This window comes from Cnephaeus nilssonii (genome assembly GCF_951640355.1).
Source record: "Cnephaeus nilssonii genome assembly, chromosome: 16".
Classification (NCBI taxonomy): domain Eukaryota; kingdom Metazoa; phylum Chordata; class Mammalia; order Chiroptera; family Vespertilionidae; genus Cnephaeus; species Cnephaeus nilssonii.
The window spans coordinates 6,829,566-6,847,931 of NC_137087.1; the positions used below are offsets into that span (position 1 = coordinate 6,829,566).

Sequence of the window (18,366 nt, forward strand, 5' to 3'; positions counted from 1 at the left end):
GACTCTCTGTGCTTGTATGACTTTTTCTTTGCCACATCAGAAAAGTTTTCTGACATTATTTCTTCAAATAATTCTTCTAACCCTTGTTCCTCTTCCTATTGTTCTGGCACCCCTATTATTCGTATGTTGCTTCGTTTCATGTTGTCCCATAGCTCCCTTAAGCTCTCCTCCTGTCTTTTATTTTTTTTCTCCAGTTGCAATTCAGTTTGGCTGTGTTTTTGCTTCCCTGTCTTCTAGTTCACTAATTCGGTCCTCTGCTTCTCCTAGTCTACTGTTGAAACTTTCCATGGTGTTTTTTATTTCAGCTATATCACTTAATTTCTTCTTGATTCTTACATAAGTTGTTGATTTTTTTAATCCATTTCTTCTTGATTCTTGCATAAGGTGTTGATTTTTTCTTCCATCTGGTTTATGAACTCTATGACCCTTATTCTGAATTCTTTTTCTGACATATTGCATGCCTCTGTTTCACTTAGCTACTTTTCTGGCGATTCCTCCTTTTCTTTCCTTTGGGGGTATCTTTGTCTACCCATTTTTGGTCTCACCAACTGTTCTAGATGTCGAACTGTGCAGGGGCTGCTCTTTGGGTGGCAGTGGCTTCTCTGGCTGCGGTTGCTCCTCAAGTGGTTACGGTAGCAACTGCTTCTCAGTTGGCAGCGGCTTCTCTGGTGGGTGCTGTTCGTAGCAGTGGTGCCTCCTCTGGCTGGTGGGGGAGGCTGCTCATATAGCTGCTGTTTTTTGGACGGGGGTAGGCTGATTATGAGGTTTCTGGTCCTCGGATGGGGATGGGTTGCTCGTGTCCGCTGCTCCTTGGACGGGGGCCAGCTGCTCACGTGGCTGCTGCTCCTCGGACAGGGGCGGACTGCTCGCGTGGCTGCTGTTCTTTAGATGGGGTCTGGCTGCGTGTTGCTGCTATTCCTCAGATGGGATGGGCTACTCATGATGCTGCCGCTCCTTGGACAGGGGCAGATTGCTCGTGCAGCTGCTTCTCCTTGGACAGGGGGTGGTCTGCTCATGCAGCTGCTGCTCCTCGCGTGGGAGTGAGCTGCTCATGCTGTTGATGCCCCTCGGACAGAGATGGGCCACTCACCCAGCTCCTTCTCATCAGACAGGTGCAGGCTGCGTGTGGGTGCTGCTCCTCGGACCAGTGCGGACTGCACAAGGCTGCTGCTCCTTGGACGGGAGAACTGGCTGCTCACACAGCTGCTGCTCCTTGGACAGGGGCAGGCCACATGAAGCTGATGCTCTTAGGCCTGTGGTGGGTTGCTCGTGGGGCTGCTGCTCCTTGGATAGGAGTGGGCTGCTCATGTGTCTGCTGTTCACGTGGTTGCAGTGACCTGGGCTAAAGCGTTGGGCCGGTCAGAGGGGAGCCTGCTTCCGAACTCACAGGAGCCTGCGCCCAGGGTGGCTGGAGCCTTGTTGACCGTGGGATCACAGCCTAGGTAGTGTGTCCCTGGCAGGGGTGGCTATAGAGTCCCAGGTGTTATCTGAGGGCACTCTGGGTGGAGTTGAGGCTGGGAACCCAGTTACAGCAGCTCTCCCCTTCAAAAAGGCTAGGCCTCTAAGGACAAGCTGGCCTTCTGGTACTGTTTGCAATGGTAGCAGAAGCTGCCTAGTTAGGTGAGCCTGATTAGCCTACCCCTGAAGGTCCTGTGGGATCTAACTGTGCCTCTCTCTCTCTCTCTCTCTCTCTCTCTCTCTCTCTCTCATACACACACACACACACACACACACACACACACACACACACACACCACCTGTCCAATTGCTCCTCTTTTACTCCCTCACTCACTCATGCTCTTTCCCTCACTGCCGCATTCTTCCTGCCTCTGTAGTTGGGTCTGGAGTGTTGTTGACCTGTTCATGGATGGAGTTTCCTCTCCAGGTGTCTGGTTATGTGGCTTGCTCTCAAGCCCCTTGGCCAGACCGGCTAAAATTCGCCTCAACAAGACACAACACAGAGGGAACTAAGCACAAATGTACTCACGACACCAATAACCCCAATATAAGTGACCACCTGAGAAAAGAGAGATAGGGCAGAGAAAAGAGAGCACAAATGCTATTGAAGAGAGAGAAAAAAATAAGGGATAAAAGACAAAGGAATAAAAAGAAGAATATATATACAATGTAAGACACCACAGAACCAATAGATAAATGAAAAAAAAAATACAAACACCACACACTCAGCAAAGAGGATTGGGGCAGAATCTGTAGAGGCTGAGCTTATATAGTGAAAATAAGTTTAAGAATTGGATGAATATGGGGAGGACCTCAATTTAGTATTGAGGAAGTAGAAAGGGAATAAGTGGATGAGAAGAAAGAGAATGAGAAGAAAAAATAATAAATTTACAAAAAAATTGATTTCAAAAATGGTATAAAAATTAAAAATAGCAAATAAAAAATAGTGATGGAAAAATAATGTGAACAGAAATAAAAAAAGCAACAAACAAAAACAGGAAAACAAAGAAGAAAAGAAGGAAAAAAAAGAAAAAAGGGATAATAAAAAAAATAAAAGTGAAAAAAGTGGAGTGTCGTTCCTTTGGCTGGCTTATGATTCCATTCGTCTGTTCTGTACTGTACTCTTTCTCAGTTTCCAGGTGCTGGGGCTAAAGATTTCTCTTTAGACCAGTTCCTATGTCCTCAGGGAGTATTCAGATTCTTTTGTATTATTCAGGGTGTGATCTGGGTGTGGCTATATTGGCTGCCTGGAGACTGGAGGGAGGGGCTATCTCTCAGGATAAACTGGCGACTGGGGCTTAGATATGACTCAGTACTAGACTCACTACCACCTCTCTTGGACCGACACCTACTCTCCCCAGATTCCACAAGTCCACACCTTCTCCCGCACCTCAGCCACGGGTTAGTGTGTGTATCCGAAAGGTCCTACGAACTAGGTTCAGTGGAGAAAGGCACAGGCCCCAGCGCGAATAGGGACTGTGTCTCTCCAAGCTCCTCTCTTGCCGGCACTGCGCGGCCCGGCCAGCCCTTTAGGGCTGCCTCTGAGCTCAGATCCAAAATCCAGACTCCAAGGTCCAAAATCCCCTACCTCCCGCAGTCCCGTGGTCCCTTTTTTTCAGTCAGATGCTTTGCCTGTCCTCAGGGATGCGGCTTGGCACCCTGTAGTTTCTCCCTGACCCTCTGGACACAGAGGTCCGGCAGACTCTCTTGCCTAGATCCTTGATTTCACCTTTATCAGGTGAACTCTGCCCTTCCCGGCTGCAAACTGTCTCACCAGCTGCGTCTCCACCAATTCGGGCTGAATTCCACTCATTTCAGCCGCTCACTCTATTTGCTCCGGGACAAGGCTCAGGACACATCCGTCTATTCCACCACCATTTTGTCTCTCCCTCTCTTTTTACAATGTCCTTTAATTTTTGAAGTACAGGTCTTATACCTCCATGGTTAAGTTTATTCCTAAATATCTTAATTTTGTTGTTGCAATTATAAATGGGATGTTTGTTTAGTTTCTCTTTCTGAGAATTCATTATTGGTGTACAAAAAAGCCATCAATTTCTGAATGTTCATTTTGTATCCTACTACATTGCCAAATTCATTTATTAAACCTAGTAGTTTTTTGGTGAAGCCTAGGATTTTCTATGTACAATATCATGTCATCTGGGAATAATAGAGCTTTACTTCCTCCTTTCCAATTTGGCTTCCTTTTATTTCTTCTTGTCTGATTGCTGTGGCTGAGACTTCCAGTACTATATTGAATAGGAGTGATGAAAGCAGTCTTGTTCCTGTTCTTATGGGAAATGGTTTCAGTTTTTTCCCATTGAGTATGATGTTGGCTGTAGGTCTGTCATATATGGCCTTTATTATGTTGAGTATGTTCTCTTTAGTCCCACTTTGCTGAGAGTTTTTATCAAAAATGGGTGTTAGATTTTGTTGAATGCTTTTTCTGCATCTATTGATATGATCATGTGATTTTTGTCTTTCAATGTGTTTATGTGATGTATCATGTTTATATATTTGTGAATATTGTACCAGCCTTGCATGCTTGGAATAAATCCAACTTGGTCATGGTGTATGATCTTTTTAATATATTGCTGGATCTGATTTGCTAATATTTTGTTGAGGATTTTAGCATCTATGTTCATCAGGGATACTGGCCTGTAATTCTCTTTCTTTGTCATGTCTTTATCTGGTTTTGGAATTAGGATAATGCAGCCTCATAAAAAGAGCTTGAAAGTGTTCCTTTCTCTTGGATTTTTTAGAATAGTTTGAGGAGGATAGGTGTTAGTTGTTCTTTGAAGGTTTGGTAAAACCCCTTGTGAAGCCATCCAGACCAGGGCTTTTGTTTGCTAGGAGTTTTTTTTTTGTTTGTTTGCTTTGTTTTACTGCTTCTGTTTCATCAGTTGTTATTAGCCTATTCAGGTTTTCTGATTCTTCCTGATTCAGTTTTAGAAGATTGTATTTTTTTAAGAATTTGTCCATTTCATCCACATTGTCCAGCTTGTTAGCATATAGTTGTTCAAAGTATTTTCTTATAATCCTTTGTATTTCTGTGGTGTCAGATGATATTTCACCTCTTTTGTTTCTGATTTTATTTATTTGGGTCTTCTCTCTTTGTTATTTGATGAGTTTGCCTAATGGTTCATCAATCCTGTTTATCTTTTCAAAGAATCAGCTTTTGGTTTCATTGTATTGCTTTTTTAGTCTGTATGTCATTTATTTCCACTCTGATCTTTATTTCCTTCCTTCTACTTACTCTGGGCTTTTCTTATTGTTCTCTAATTCTTTAAGTTGTAAGGGTAGATAGTTTATTAGAAATTTTTCTTTTATTTCTATTTTTATTTATTATTTATTTATTTATTTATTTTGAGGTATGCCTGTAGTGCTATGAACTTCCCTCTCTGGACTGCTTTCATTGTGTCCCATAGATTTAGGGTTGTTATATGTTCATTTTCATTTGTTTCCAGGAAGTTTTTTATTTATCCCTTGATCTCACTGGTATCCCAATCATTGTTTACTAACATGCTATTTAACCTCCATGTTTTTGAATGTCTTTATTGTAGTTTATTTCTAGTTGCATGCTTTGTGATCCAAGAAGATACTTGATATGATTTTAATCTTCTTGAACTTTTAGATACTTAGGTTGTCTTAATATGTGGTCTATCTTTGAGAATGTACTGTGTGCACTTGAGAAGAATGTATATTCTATAACTTTTGAGTGAAATGTTCTGTAAATGTCAATTATTCCATCTGACCTAGTGTGTCATTAAGGATTACTATTTTCTTGTTGATTTTTTTTTTTTGGTCTGGAAGATCTATCCAGTGATGTTAGTGGGGTATTAAAGACCCCTACTGTTGATCTCTCCCTTAAATCCTTCCAGAAGTTTTTTTTGTTTTTTTTAAAATAGATATTTGGGTGCTTCTATATTGGGTGCACATATGTTTGCCAGGGTTATATCCCCTTGTTGTATCAATCCCTTTAATATTATGTAGTGACCTTTGTTGTCCTTTCTTATGGCCTTTCTTTTGACGTCTATTTTGTCAAATATGTGTGTTACTACTTCAGATTTTCTTCATTTCTATTTGCATGGAAATTTTTTACCCATCCCGGCATTTTCATCCTGTGTGAGTCTTTTGTTCTGATGAGGATATCCTCTAGACAGCATATATATGGGTCATGTTTTCTTAACCATTTAGCAACCCCAAGTCATTTGATTGGAGCATTTAAGTCATTTACATTTAAGATTATTATTTTATAGGTACTTATTTATAGCTATTTTTAGTCTTTATGCCTGTGCTCCTTTCTCTCTATTTTTTATTCTTACATTCTTTAGCATTTCTTGCAGTGCTGGTTTGGTGGTAATAAACTCTTTTAGCCTTTTTTTTGTGTCTGTGAAGTTCTTTATTTCACCTTCAATTTTGAATGATAGCCTTTCTGGATAGAAGAGTCTGCACTCAGTCCCTTGCTTTTCATTACTTCCTATACTTTATGCCACTCCCTGCTGGCCTGAAGTGTTTCTATTGACAAATCCACTGACAGTGTAATAGGAGCTCCCTGGTAGGTAACTTTCTGTTTCTCTCTTGCTGCCTTTAAGATTATTTCTGTCTTTATCATTTGCCATTTTAATTATGATGTGTCTACCAGTAAGTGTGGGTCTTTTGGGTTCATCTTGATTGGGACTCTGTGTTTCTTGAACTTGTGTGACTTTTCCCTTCACCAGATTAAGGAAGTTTCTGTCATTATTTCTTCAAACAATTTCTCTATTTCTTGCTCAGCTGCTTTTCCTTCTGGTACCCCTGTGATGAAGGTGTTATTACATTTTATGTTGTCCCAAAGCTCCCTTAAACTATCCTCCTGCTTTCTAATTATTTTTCTAATTGCTGCTCTGATTGGGTATTTTTTCTACTTTGTCTTCTAATTTGTTGATTCGGTCTTCAGCTTCTTCTAAGCTACTGTTGCATTCTTCCAGGATATTCTTTATTTCAGCTATATTATTCTTCATTTCTGATTGATTCTTATACATCATTTCTACATCTTTTTTCATGCTTATGAAGTTACCACTAAGTTTCTTACAATCTCATTAAATTGCTTAGTTCTCCCTAACTTGTTTGAGCTTTCTTATAACCATTGCTTTGAACTCTATATTTGACAAATTACTTGCCTCCATTTCATTTAGTTCCTTTTTTTGGCAAATCCTACTTTTCTTTCATTTTGGGGTTGTTTGTCTCCCCATTTTAGCTTGTCTGGTCTTACAGGGTGCTGGGTCAGGTGTGCCAGTCATGGTGGCAGGTCTGGGCGTCTGAGGGTGTCAGGTCACAGTGGGATCCAGTCTTCTTGGAACACTGGGTCAGGCTCACTTGGTTATGGTGGCAGTTCTGTGTGTCCAGGAGCATTGGGTCCTGCAGCAGGTCCAGGTGGGCCAGGTCGCATCAGCAGTGGCAGGTGTGCCTGTGGCTAGCAGCAGAGCCAGTTGTCTGGGGGTGCCTGATCAGGCATGCCAGGTTAAGGTGGCAGGTTCACACCACATCAAGCTTCTGACCATTTTTTAATTGGGTGTGTTTTTTCTGGGGTTAACTTGTTTGAGTTCTTTATAAATTTTGGATATCAATCCCTTATCAGATGTATCATTGGCGAATATCTTCTCCCACTGAGTAGGCTGTCTTTTCATTTTGTTGATGGTTTCCTTTGTCATGCAAACCTTTTTATTTGGATGTAGTCCCGTTTATTTGTTTTTCTTCTGTTTCCCTTGCCTGAGGAGATATATTAGAAAACATTTCTAAGAAAAAAGTTCATAGATTTTACTGCCTGTGTTTACTTCCAGGAGTTTTATGATTTTGAGTCTTGCATTTAAGTCTTTAATCCATTTTGAGTTTATTCTTGTAAATGGTTTAAGAGGGTAGTCTTCTTTTCTGTATCTGTTCAATTTTTCCAAACACCATTTATTAAATAGCCTGTCTTTACCTCATAATATGTTATTACCTCCTTTGTCATTTATTAACTGACCATATAGGCGTGGTTTTATTTCTGGGCTCTCTATTCTGTTCTGTTAATCTATATGTCTGGTTTTATGCCAGTACATGCTTTTTTGATGACTATGGCGCTGTAGTATTGGTTAATATCAGGTAATGTAATACCTCCAACTTTGTTTTTCTTTATGAAGACTGCTGTTGCTATTCAGGGTTTTTTGTGGTTTCATATAAATTTTTGGAATATTTGTTCTAGTTCTTTGAAATTCACCATTGGTATCTTGATAGGAGTTGAGTTGAATCTATGGATTGCTTTAGGCAGTATGGACATTTTAATGATGTTTATTCTTTCTGTCCATGGGCATGGTATATGCTTCCATTTATTTGTATCTTCTTTAATTTCTTTCTTCAATATCTTACAATTTTTTTAGTACAGTTCTTTTACCTCCTTTGTTAAATTTATTCATTGGTAGTTTATTATTTTTTTTTGATGCAACTATAAATAGAAATGTTTTCTTAGTTTCCCTTTCTGAAAGTTCATTATCCTATATAATAAAAGGCTAATATCAAATTGACTGAACAGTGGAACGACCGGTCACTATGACATGCACTGACCACTTTTTAATTGGGTGTGTTTTTTCTGGGGTTAACTTGTTTGAGTTCTTTATAAATTTTGGCAGAAGGCAGATGCTCAACACAGGAGCTGCCCCCTGGTGGTCAGTGTGCTCCCACAAGGGGAGCACCGCTTAGCCAGAAGCCACATGGCTGGCAAGTGCAGCGGCCGCGGTGGGAGCCTCTCCCGCCTCCAGGGCAGCACTAAGGATGTCCGACTGCTGGCTTAGGGGGAGCGGGCCTAAGCTGTCAATTGAACATCCCCCAAGGGCTCCCGGACTGTGAGAGGGTGCAGGCTGGGCTGAGGGACCCCCCCTGAGTGCATGAATCTTGTGCACTGGGTCTCTAGTTGGTGTATAAAAATGCAACTGATTTCTGAATGTTAATTTTGTTTCCTGCTTTCATTTATCAGCTCTAGTAGTTTTCTGGTAGAATATTTACTGTTCTCTAAATACAGTGTCATGTCATCTGCAAATAATTACAATTTACTTCTTCCTTTTCCAATTTAGATGCCTTTATTTTTTCTTCGTGTCTTATTTCTATGGCTTGGTCTTTGAGTACTATGTTGAATAAGACAGGTGAAAGCAGAAATCTCTGTCTTGTTCCTGATCTTAAGGAAAATACTTTTAGTTTTTGTCTGTTGAGTATATGATGTTGGCTATGAGTTTGCATAAATGGCCTTTATTATGTTGAAGTATGTTTTTGCTATTCCCACTTTGCTGAGTTTTTATCATAAATGGATGCTGTATTTTGTCAAATGCGTCTGTATCTATTAGTATGATTGTATAATTTTTATCTTTCATTTTGTTTAAGTGGTGTATCATGTTAATTGACCTGTGTATATTGTACCAACTTTGCATCCCCATGGTGTATGATCTTTTAAAAATAATGCTGGATTCAGTTTGCTAATATTTTGTTGAGGATTTTAGCACCTTTGTTTATCAGTGATATTGGCCTACACTTTTCTTTCTTTGTAGTGTCTTTATTTGTTTTTAAAATTAGGATAATGCTATTCTCAGAAAATGAGCTTGGGAGTCTTCCCTCCTCTTGAATTTTTTTGTAATAGTTTAAGTGTAGGGTTTGGTTCTTCTTTTAATGTTTGGTAAAATTCAGCTGTAAAGCCATCCAGTAAAGGACTTTTGCTTGCTGGGAGTTTGGGGATTACTGCTACAATTTCATTAGTTGTAATCAGATTTCTGTTTCTTCTTGATTGAATTTTGGAAGATTTAATTTTTAAAGGAATTTTATCCATTTTTCCCAGATTGTCCAATTTTTTGTCATATAATGTTTGTAATATTTTCTTATAATGTTTTGTATTTCTGTGATGTCAGTTGTTACTTCTTTTTTATTTTTGATTTTCTTTATTTGGGTCCTCTCTGTCTTTTTTCTTGATAAGTCTGGTAAAAGGTTTATCAATCTTATCTTTTCAAAGAACCAGCTCCTGGTTTCATTGATCTTTTGTATTTTTTAATAGACTCTTTTTTTTTCCTGATCTTTATTATGTCCTTCTTTCCACTCACTTTGGTCTTTTTTTGTTGTTGTTTGTTTATTTTTTTATTCTAGTTTCTCTAGCTGTAAGTTTGGATTTTTTTTGTTTTGTTTTGTTTTTAGATTTTTTTTGTTTCTTGGAATAGGCCTGTATTGCTATGATTTTTCCTCTTAGGACTATTTTCACTGTTTTCCATAAATTTGGGGTCATTGTGTTTTCATGTTCATTTGTTTTAAGGTATCTTTTGATTTCTTGCTTGACCTCATTGTTAACCCATTCATTGTGTAGTAATATGTTACTTAGCCTCTATGTGTTTATGGTTTTCAGTTTTCTTCTTTTAACTGATTTCTAGTTTCATACCATTATGATCAGAGGAGATGCTTGGTACAATTTCAATTTTCATAAATTTATTGAGACTTATTTTGTTGCTTAACATGTGATCTAACCTGAAAAATTTTCCATGTACGCTTGGAAAGAATGTATATTCTACTACATTGGGGTGAAATATTCTAAAAATATCAATTAAATTTGTCTGGATTTAGTTATCTTTTAAGGCTATTATTTCCTTGTTGATTTTCAGTCTGGATGATCCATCCATCGATATAAATGCCGCATTAAAATTCCCTACTATAAACACCTGGATTTTTAAATCTCCTCTAGTGATTTTAATTAAAGTCAAGTTTGAGAACCACTTACTTGTAGGATGATGGAGGATAAAGGATGAAAAGAAAATAGATCTCTGAATGACCACATGGAGCAGAACCTCCTGTTGACTTGTAATATTTATTTGGGGCCTTAGTGTGAGAGAGAAAATTCTCTATTCTTTAAAGCCATACAATTGATGATTGTCCTGTTAGAACAATTTTAGCTTATTAATAAGAACATGATCTAGAGTTAGTGGTTCACCCTGCTCTGCCCAGTATTTCCTATCTTGGTCACCTTAGATATATTGACCCACTTCAGCTTAATCGTGGAGTTTAACCTCTAGTGCAAGTCTAACTGATCCATCTCAGCCACCATGGAAGGCCTTCTAACTAAGGGATCAACAGACACACTAGAAGAAAAGGGGTTGTACAGGTCTAAGTGAGTGAAAAGCAAATGAAATAAGAAGGAAGTAGGATAGTCTAAGAAGTTGGGTCCCTAGTCAGAGACTGAGGAACAGAGATTATACTCCCAGGAGTGGAATAACACCAGTTGGCGCAAGCTCATGGCAATAGCCATGGGTTTGAGCAGCCACCAGCTAATGTAGGTGAGATCTTGGGGTCTAGGGAGTCAAAGTGCCATGAGGCAGTAGGAGGATAACATTTTTCCCTGACTATTTCTGCCTCACTTTGCCCAGAGCTTTACCATTATGCGCTCTTAGCCACACAGAAGGAGGGACGACCACAAGCAGATTATAATAAAAAGGGGCCTTTCCCTGACTTTAAATTTCAACAGCTAAGAAGGCCCTTAGATGACATAGGCAATGAATTTAGGATAAAAACATGAATAAGAAAGAGTAAGGATTCCACCCTTCCTTAGGCTATCAGGGGAAGAATAAGCGTATAGATTTGGGTGGGTCTTAAAGAGAGTGATCCTGCATGTTGCTCTCTGGCATCAGAATCCAGAGAAGTCTGTGGAGTCTGTGAGCAGGGACAAGCTACACATACCTCCTAGTACAGACCTTGGAGAAGCAGCAGAGGCAGTCTTACAATGAGTGGCTAATTTAGATGTCTAAGCAGAGGGGATCTTGGGCAGCCTCTCACCTTCTGGATGGGGGTAGAGATGAAGTACAGAGGTAGGGAACCAACCTCTTAGCCCAGCAGCAGTAGGGAGAGGAAAGCCATGGAGTAGAGACTACCCTCTGATCCTAAGGGTAAACCAGAGTTAACCAGACCAAAAAGGAGGGCAATGACTTCCCAGGAGGAGGAACAGCCCTGGGGAAATGGAGCCAGCTGTTCAGACACCCACAAGAAGTTGGGCAGGGTGGAGCGATGGATTCCTGAAAGCCAAGATCATCACAGAAGGAGACAGGAAGGCAGCCGGACCCTGAGAGACCACGCAACAGGGATGAAGGATGCTTTTCTCCCCGCCCTTATGACCTGCATTCGCAAATGACACTAAGGACCAGAATCTCTGTCTTCACCAAATTTTAGTCTCAGCCATAGGAGAGGGAGTAGAATCTGTGTTGGCTAAGGTTAGGATTCCCTCACTGCCGCAGAGTCGGGGTTGGAATTAGAATAAAGGACATTCGTGCTTCTTGTACACCTGAGTTGTGGACTGTAATCCTGCCCATTTGCAGGGGAGCACAGGAAGGTAGGAGAGGCAGGTGGCGAGGGTGGAGGCAGGCTGTGCACTGGAGGGAAAGACAGGGACAGGGTGGATGTCACCAGGTCTTCCTGACTCCACAACCAGTGGCCTTGCTCTTCTGGAGTCATGTACTTCTCAAACCCTCCCGGAGCCTGTCAGGGTGGGTGCGGTGGGCAGGGAGGCATCCTAGAATCTGGCAGGCTGGCAGCTGGTCTCTGCTCTGGGCTGCAAAAGGAGATACAACTGCTACCAAGATCCCTTTTGCTCCTTTCTTTTTTTTTTCTTTTTTTCTTTTTGACTCTCATGACTCAATAGCAAATCAATGGATCAACTCAGTGAAATAACCAGGAAGTGACCACCCCTGTCTAGGTCATTCATTCATTCAACTGACTCGTGTCCCAAGCAGCAACAGAGGGAGCTGCTAATGCTGCCACCATCGGTGGGGAGACTCACAGAGCAGGAAGCCACGGAAAGGTGAGCCGTGAGAGGCGAATATGATCATGGACAAGAGAGGATACAGTGAGTGATTGCATCACCACGACGTACGAGGAGAGGCTGTGGGGTCTGGAACCTGGAGAGCAGGAGCCCTGGCTGGTTTCCTCTGTGTCCCCATCACTCAGAGGAACAGGTAAACACACAGGACGAGGGATGAAGGTACTGTGTCTATTTCAAGCAAGGCAAAGAAGACTCAGGGACCCAACAAGAGTAAAATAAAATAAGAAGCAAATTCAAATCCGTAATACAGGCCGCTGAGCCCGCAGCTAACCTTGTCTCATGCTGTTCCCTCTGCTTGGGATGCTGCTGCTGAGGGGATGAGCTCCAGTTCAGGCTGAGAGCCGCGAGACGACAGATGTGCAGGCTCCCCTCCACCCTCCCTCGCCACCCAGCCATCGCACTCCAGCCTTGCCCAGCTCCTTGTGGGTGTCTGAAAGCTCATAATCCTGAAGTGGCATTTGACTCTGCCATTTTAACTCCACCGACACTTTGACCAAATTGCCTGGGTGGGGGGAGAAATTTTTTAAAAATAGTCAATTTGAAATACAATAGGTAAAATAGCATAGATTAAAATTTTAATGGACTAAAGAAATGGATGCATAAATAATAACAATGACTCCTAAAGAAAACGCACAGAGGTAGAAGTTATATTGGCAAAATTTGATGACTTTAAAAGCCCAATGCACAAGTCAAATCTTCACTGGGAAATTTACAAGGAAAATAATTTATCCCAGTGAAGGCATTTTTCGTGAAATAAAAATTAAAATGAAGAGGCAGATGGAACTGCCACATTGGAGGCACAGCATGTCATTCTGCAGCGTGACCAGACGGTGGCAGCAGAGACCAGCAATGGGCTCCTTCAGGACAGTGGCAGCAGCCTGTTCTGGGAAGACAGGAGATCATTCCAGGCCAGGGCAAAGGAAGCCCTGCTGGGAACTTGGTAGAAATACAAATCCAAACCCACGGAGCCAGAGGGTGCTGGTGCTGCAGCCCCTACTGTGCATTTTAACAAGCCCTTTGGGGGACGCTGCTGCCCACGCAGGAACCCGCAGCCAAGCACTGGCCAGTTTCCTGCAAAGGGGGCGGGCACTGCTGTAGGCATGGCTTCTGTTCCCTTATTGCACCAAACAGCTCCTGCCTCGCCCCTACGCTGCGTTTCTGAAAGAACTGAAGCACAGCTGGCTCTGTCAGACTGGGGGACCTGCTGCTTCAAACCTCGTCCAGCTCGGATCCGGGATGGCGGTCAGAGTCCTGTGCCTGCAAGCACAGCTCCCAGGCCGGCCACCTCGTCCCCCCTGTCCTGGTCTGGCCACTGTGGCTGCCCTGTCTCAGGCCCGACCCTCCTCCCCTGCCTCGGTGCTTCTCACATGATTACGTGGAGGTGGCATTTTTCCCATCTGTCTCGGGTCTCCTCTTGGAAAGGAACCCTGTGGTCAACCCCGGGGAGCAGGCCCCGCAGTCCTGAGCCCTTCCCCTGCCCAGCCCTGGCGCTAGACGTGAGACTTGATGTGCCACGGAGCTCTCTCCCCATAGTTCCTCAGTGGGTAAGTTCGAGGGAAAAGCCAGACCCGCCCCATATTCCCCAGGTCTGCCCTGGTTTCTCCCATGAAAACCTGGGCTGTGCCCAAGTCACACTCCCTGCGCATCCCTGCAGCAACGACTGGAGGCAGGTGATGAGCTGGAGATGCTGTTGCCTGCAGGAGCCGTGGAGCGAGGTCTGGGCACAGCCGCGGAAAAAGCAGGCTCCGGCAGAAGGCAGACCTATCCAGGCAAGGCGCTGCCCCTCTCTGCAGGTTGGCACAGGTCACCAAGCCTCGCCACACCTCGATTTCCATACCTGTACGATGGCGCTCAAACCACCTTCCTCACAGGCTCGCTAATGTCCGGCACGCTGCAGCACCTGGCAGGCTCTCGGCACATGGAGATGCCTGTGCCTGGCAGCAAGCCGGGATCGTTGCCCCCTCGGCAGACACTGCAGAGCAGAGGTCACAGCTCAGATGCCTTCGGGGGATGCAAGGATGCAGGAGACCGAAAGGAGCGTGGGAGCTCGATGGGCCTGTGGGAAGCTGCTGACCGTGTGTGCCGTCCAAGCTGACCGCAGCCCAGCACGCTGTCGCCAGGTGGACAAGAGGGCCCTGGCTCTTCAGGCTTTCTCGTTTTCAGAAGAAATCGAGATGCTTACATGAAGCCCTGGCTACAGCCTGCCGCCTGAGGACCACAGCCGATGGGATGTAGGCCCCGGCTGCTCAGGGCGTGACAGGCTGAAACCATCGCCTGGGCGGCTTTCCAGGAGGCCACAGAAGGAGGGAGTAGCCTGGCGTGGCGTCTGGCTGTAGCATTCACTGGCTCTGAGGTCTTGCTCCACGATTGCCAACACGAGCCGCTTCTCCATCAGTAAAACAGGCCCCGTAATCACACCTCTGGTGCCGGCCTTCATGGGGGTTAGGGAAACTGAGTGAAAGGGCTTGGAGACTCGGACGTGAGGAATCCTATTCATCAGTGAAGGCAAACCCCGTTTGACAAAGACCACGAGGGCCACGCCATTAGAGTTGGGTTGTGAACCTGCTGCAGCAAGGGGGGCTGCACCTGGGCAGCTGTGGGCCTCCTGCCAGAGGGGTGCCGAGGCGGCTGAGGGTTTGGGGTAAGAGCAGGATATAGGAACACGTTTAGATGGAGTGTTGGACACAGTCAAGACAGAGCAAGGCCCGAGGCAAAGGCAGTCTGTGCTGAGAGATGGGCCCAGGGTCCTGTTTCCTTAGAAACCACAAAGGTGAGACCGAGTGGGATGTTGTGTCTGAAAATCCCTTACCCGGAGCCCTGCCCTGGGTGGAGACAGGGACTGGTTCTCCGAGCCACCGGGAGCCCTGGCGGGGTTCTCCTGTGATGACTGGAACGCCTCCTTTCTGGCCATCTTTGCTTTGAGCGCCGTCTCTCGGCGCCGCACCCTGGCTGCTCCTACAGAGGGCCGTCCTGCAGCCCGGGTGCCCTGCCAGCGCCGCACAGGCCGAGCCGGGGCTGGAACCGGAAGGCCTGGCCCGGAGCCCCGGCTCTGCCACCTCCTGGCTCCGTGATCTTCGCTCACTTAACCTCTCAGAGCCTGTCGGGGGACAAGTGCAGATCCACAATCCCTAATCAGCAACTTCGAAATCTCAAAAGCAACGAAAGCCAAAAGACGGCTGGTGACTCATGAGGCTGGAAGACCTGTGTTGACCTAATTCATTTGGTGGCAAAACCTGCCTGAGCTGCCTTGAGTCTATTTTTGGCCTCCATTAATTCCTCAAAGTGGGAACACTTGCATCTCTCTCTGCAGAAAACACTGAGGCAGTGGATTATGGGGCTCTCCCCCAGCTCCTGCTGGGAAATTATACAAGATACAGTATATGCACCATCTTCTTTTTAGGAAAAGATTTTATTCCCAGAACCACAAGGCCCAGCGTTTTGGGTGAGGATTTGCAGGCCTTTGGAGGCCAGCTCTCCAGGTGCCTGGGGAGACGGTGCCATGTGGCAAGTTGCTCCGTGCTGGAGTGTCTGCATGCCATTAGGCCTTCCTCCTTCCCCGGGATTCTGGGTGCTCTGCCCTCTCCCAGCCTCATGCCTCCCCTGGGCATCGCCAACTGTGGAGCTGTCCTCAAAGGGTAAGCGCCTCTTCCCAGGACAGACGTATTACCAGCTATGCACCCCCCCCCCCCCGCCCCCCGTCCTCCGGGCACCCTCAGACCCTGCCCTTCAGCTCACCTCCAGGCCCTCACTGCCCTCCTGAATTCAGAAGCAAGGCCAAACCAACTCTCAGCTTGGCAGCATGCTCCTTCCCACCCAGGTCTCCACACCCAGCTCCTGGGGCTGCAGGACTGGTTAGCAGGGATGGCCTCGCATGGGGTTTAATGGGTCGGCATCTCTCCCATCACTCCTGCTGGTCTGGCACCATGGAGCCTGCTCCATGGGTAACTCAGCACATGGGAGGCCGGGGGACTTCCAGCAACTCCTGGTTGTCCCTGGGGATTTCCAGGCCTCCAAACAAGCCATTCGGAGGCCCTCTGCGCCTCCTTCCCACCAGCGTGACTGCCGAGGACACGTGAGTGAAGTGGAGATGGTTCGTTCAGAAAGCCGGGCCAGCTGCTGCGGGAACAGGAGGGGGGTCTTTACCCAGGAGGTGTGGTTTCGGGTTTTCACCAAATCAGAGCCCACCCAGGCTTCACCCCTGGCAGCGCTCAGTCCCGCTGGGGCCGCACTGACCAGCACCCTGGGAGGGGTGTGGCTCTCTGCTGACGTGGCCTTCAGTGTGGGAAGAGCTCAGGAATGGAGGAGAGCCACAAACCCTAGAAACGAAGGGCCCAGACCCCGAGGCAGGGGTGCGTGGGGACAGTCTCGGGGAGCGGCTGGATTGAGATCCTGGACAAGCTGAGCGAGGTCTGGAAGACCAGTGACCATGGGGTCAGAGGTCAGTCTCCCCGGGCTGAGGCCAGGGCTCAGGTCACTTGGGGTGAATCCCGGCACATTCTCGGTCCCACAGTGGGTAGGTGTCGTCAGTCCTCCCCTTTCCTGTTTCCGTTCTGAGTTACACATCATCCGCTCAGCCTGCCACTTCCTCCCTCCCTGCTTCTGCGGACAGGGACTCCGCCCCCTCACTGCCCACTTCCTCACCCACCTCCGCCTCTGGGCTTCCCTGCATCTTCACTTCCTCCACTCTTCACCACCATCCCTCCTGGTTAGTTCAACAGCCCCTCAAGGGCTTTGGAGTACCAGCCCCGCCACCTCCAGGACCCTCTCCCCAGGACCCCTCAGCAGCCCCCATCAAAGGGACCTTGTATTTAGCTTTTGCTGCATGTCATGCATTGTCACTCAAACTGCAGCCCAGAGAAAGAATGGCCCAGAGGTCTTCCTGCATTAACATGCTGCTGGGCAGGAGCAGGGAGAGGGGTGAGATCCTCCCTCCCTCCCAGCCCCCCCGCCCCCCCCCCCCCGGGAGCAGCAGGGGTCAGACCAGGAGGCAACCCATTCCTCCCCATCCCACAGTGTCCTCGGCCCCTCAGTACACTCCAGCCCAGCAGCCAGTGCTGGCTTCACCCCTCAACTCTGCACCCCAACCTGTTCCCCTTTCCGTGTGCCCTCCTAGGACCTCCATTCCAGGAGGGGACAGACAGTAAACTCGCCCTATCAACTCTGCTACAGGGACACACGCTGGAAAACAGTAACAGCCAAGGGGAATGAGAGGTGCCGGGGGCCATTGTAAGCGAGGTGGTCTGGGACACTTTATACCAGAGAGATGAGAGGGGATGAGGGCACGAGACCTGCAGGTGGACTCCTTTCCTGGCAGAGGGGAGAGCACGTGCAAAGGGCCCGTGGGTGGAGTGGGCGTGCCAGGACCTGCCCAGGGACAGTGGGGTGGGGTCTAGACCAGAGCACCCCGAGGCTGGTGGGTGGGGTGTCACACTGACTTCTAATCACTGAACAAGGTGGCGCTGCCCCCGGTGGCTGGTGGAGTTGCGGTGCCTGTGTTTAAGGTAATGACCCTGGTGCTGCTGCGGGGTGAGGGGGGAAGCATCCATGGTTGGTGGGAATGAATCTGGCGTCACGCTTTTGCAAAGCCACGGGCTCTGTGCAGTAAGAGCTGTGAAATGACCCGCCCTTTGTGCCAGTCTTTCTGCATCTGGGACTCCAGCCTTAAAACCCGAACACAGGGATCCTGCATGGTTCCCTTCAGGTCCCCACGGACAGCTATTGGCTCCCAGGGCCTGGCACACTGCCCCTCCAGTCCCAGGACTCTGCACTCACTGCCCCACTCACGCCCATCCTCTGGTCCAGCACCCGCCACGGTATGTGACCTTCATCTTCTCTCTCCTCCAACTTCTGGCCAAGCACAGCTCAGCCAGTCTCCACCCCCTGCTCAGAAAACGTCCTCGTCGTCTACCTTTCGAAAAACAGCCAGGACTGGTCCTGCGCCAGGGGCTCTCTCCATCCCTCCTACCGGGTCTGAAGCTGGGCCAGCCTCCACTCCCACCAGGAATCCAGGGTGCAGCCTGGTGGGTGCTCCATACGGGGTACAGGCTGGGCTTTTCCTG

The 18,366-nt window shown here is 46.4% G+C and overlaps 1 protein-coding gene across 1 annotated transcript in view; it reads left to right on the top strand.

Moving 5' to 3' along the window:
• Positions 1–2,811: 2,811 nt before the first annotated feature.
• Positions 2,812–18,366, top strand: part of CHAT (choline O-acetyltransferase) — an 84,143-nt gene continuing 68,588 nt past the window's right edge. The window contains exon 1 of the mRNA XM_079793967.1: positions 2,812–2,859. The gene's annotated coding sequence lies outside the window, so the exon portion shown is untranslated. The remainder of the gene's footprint in view (positions 2,860–18,366) is intronic.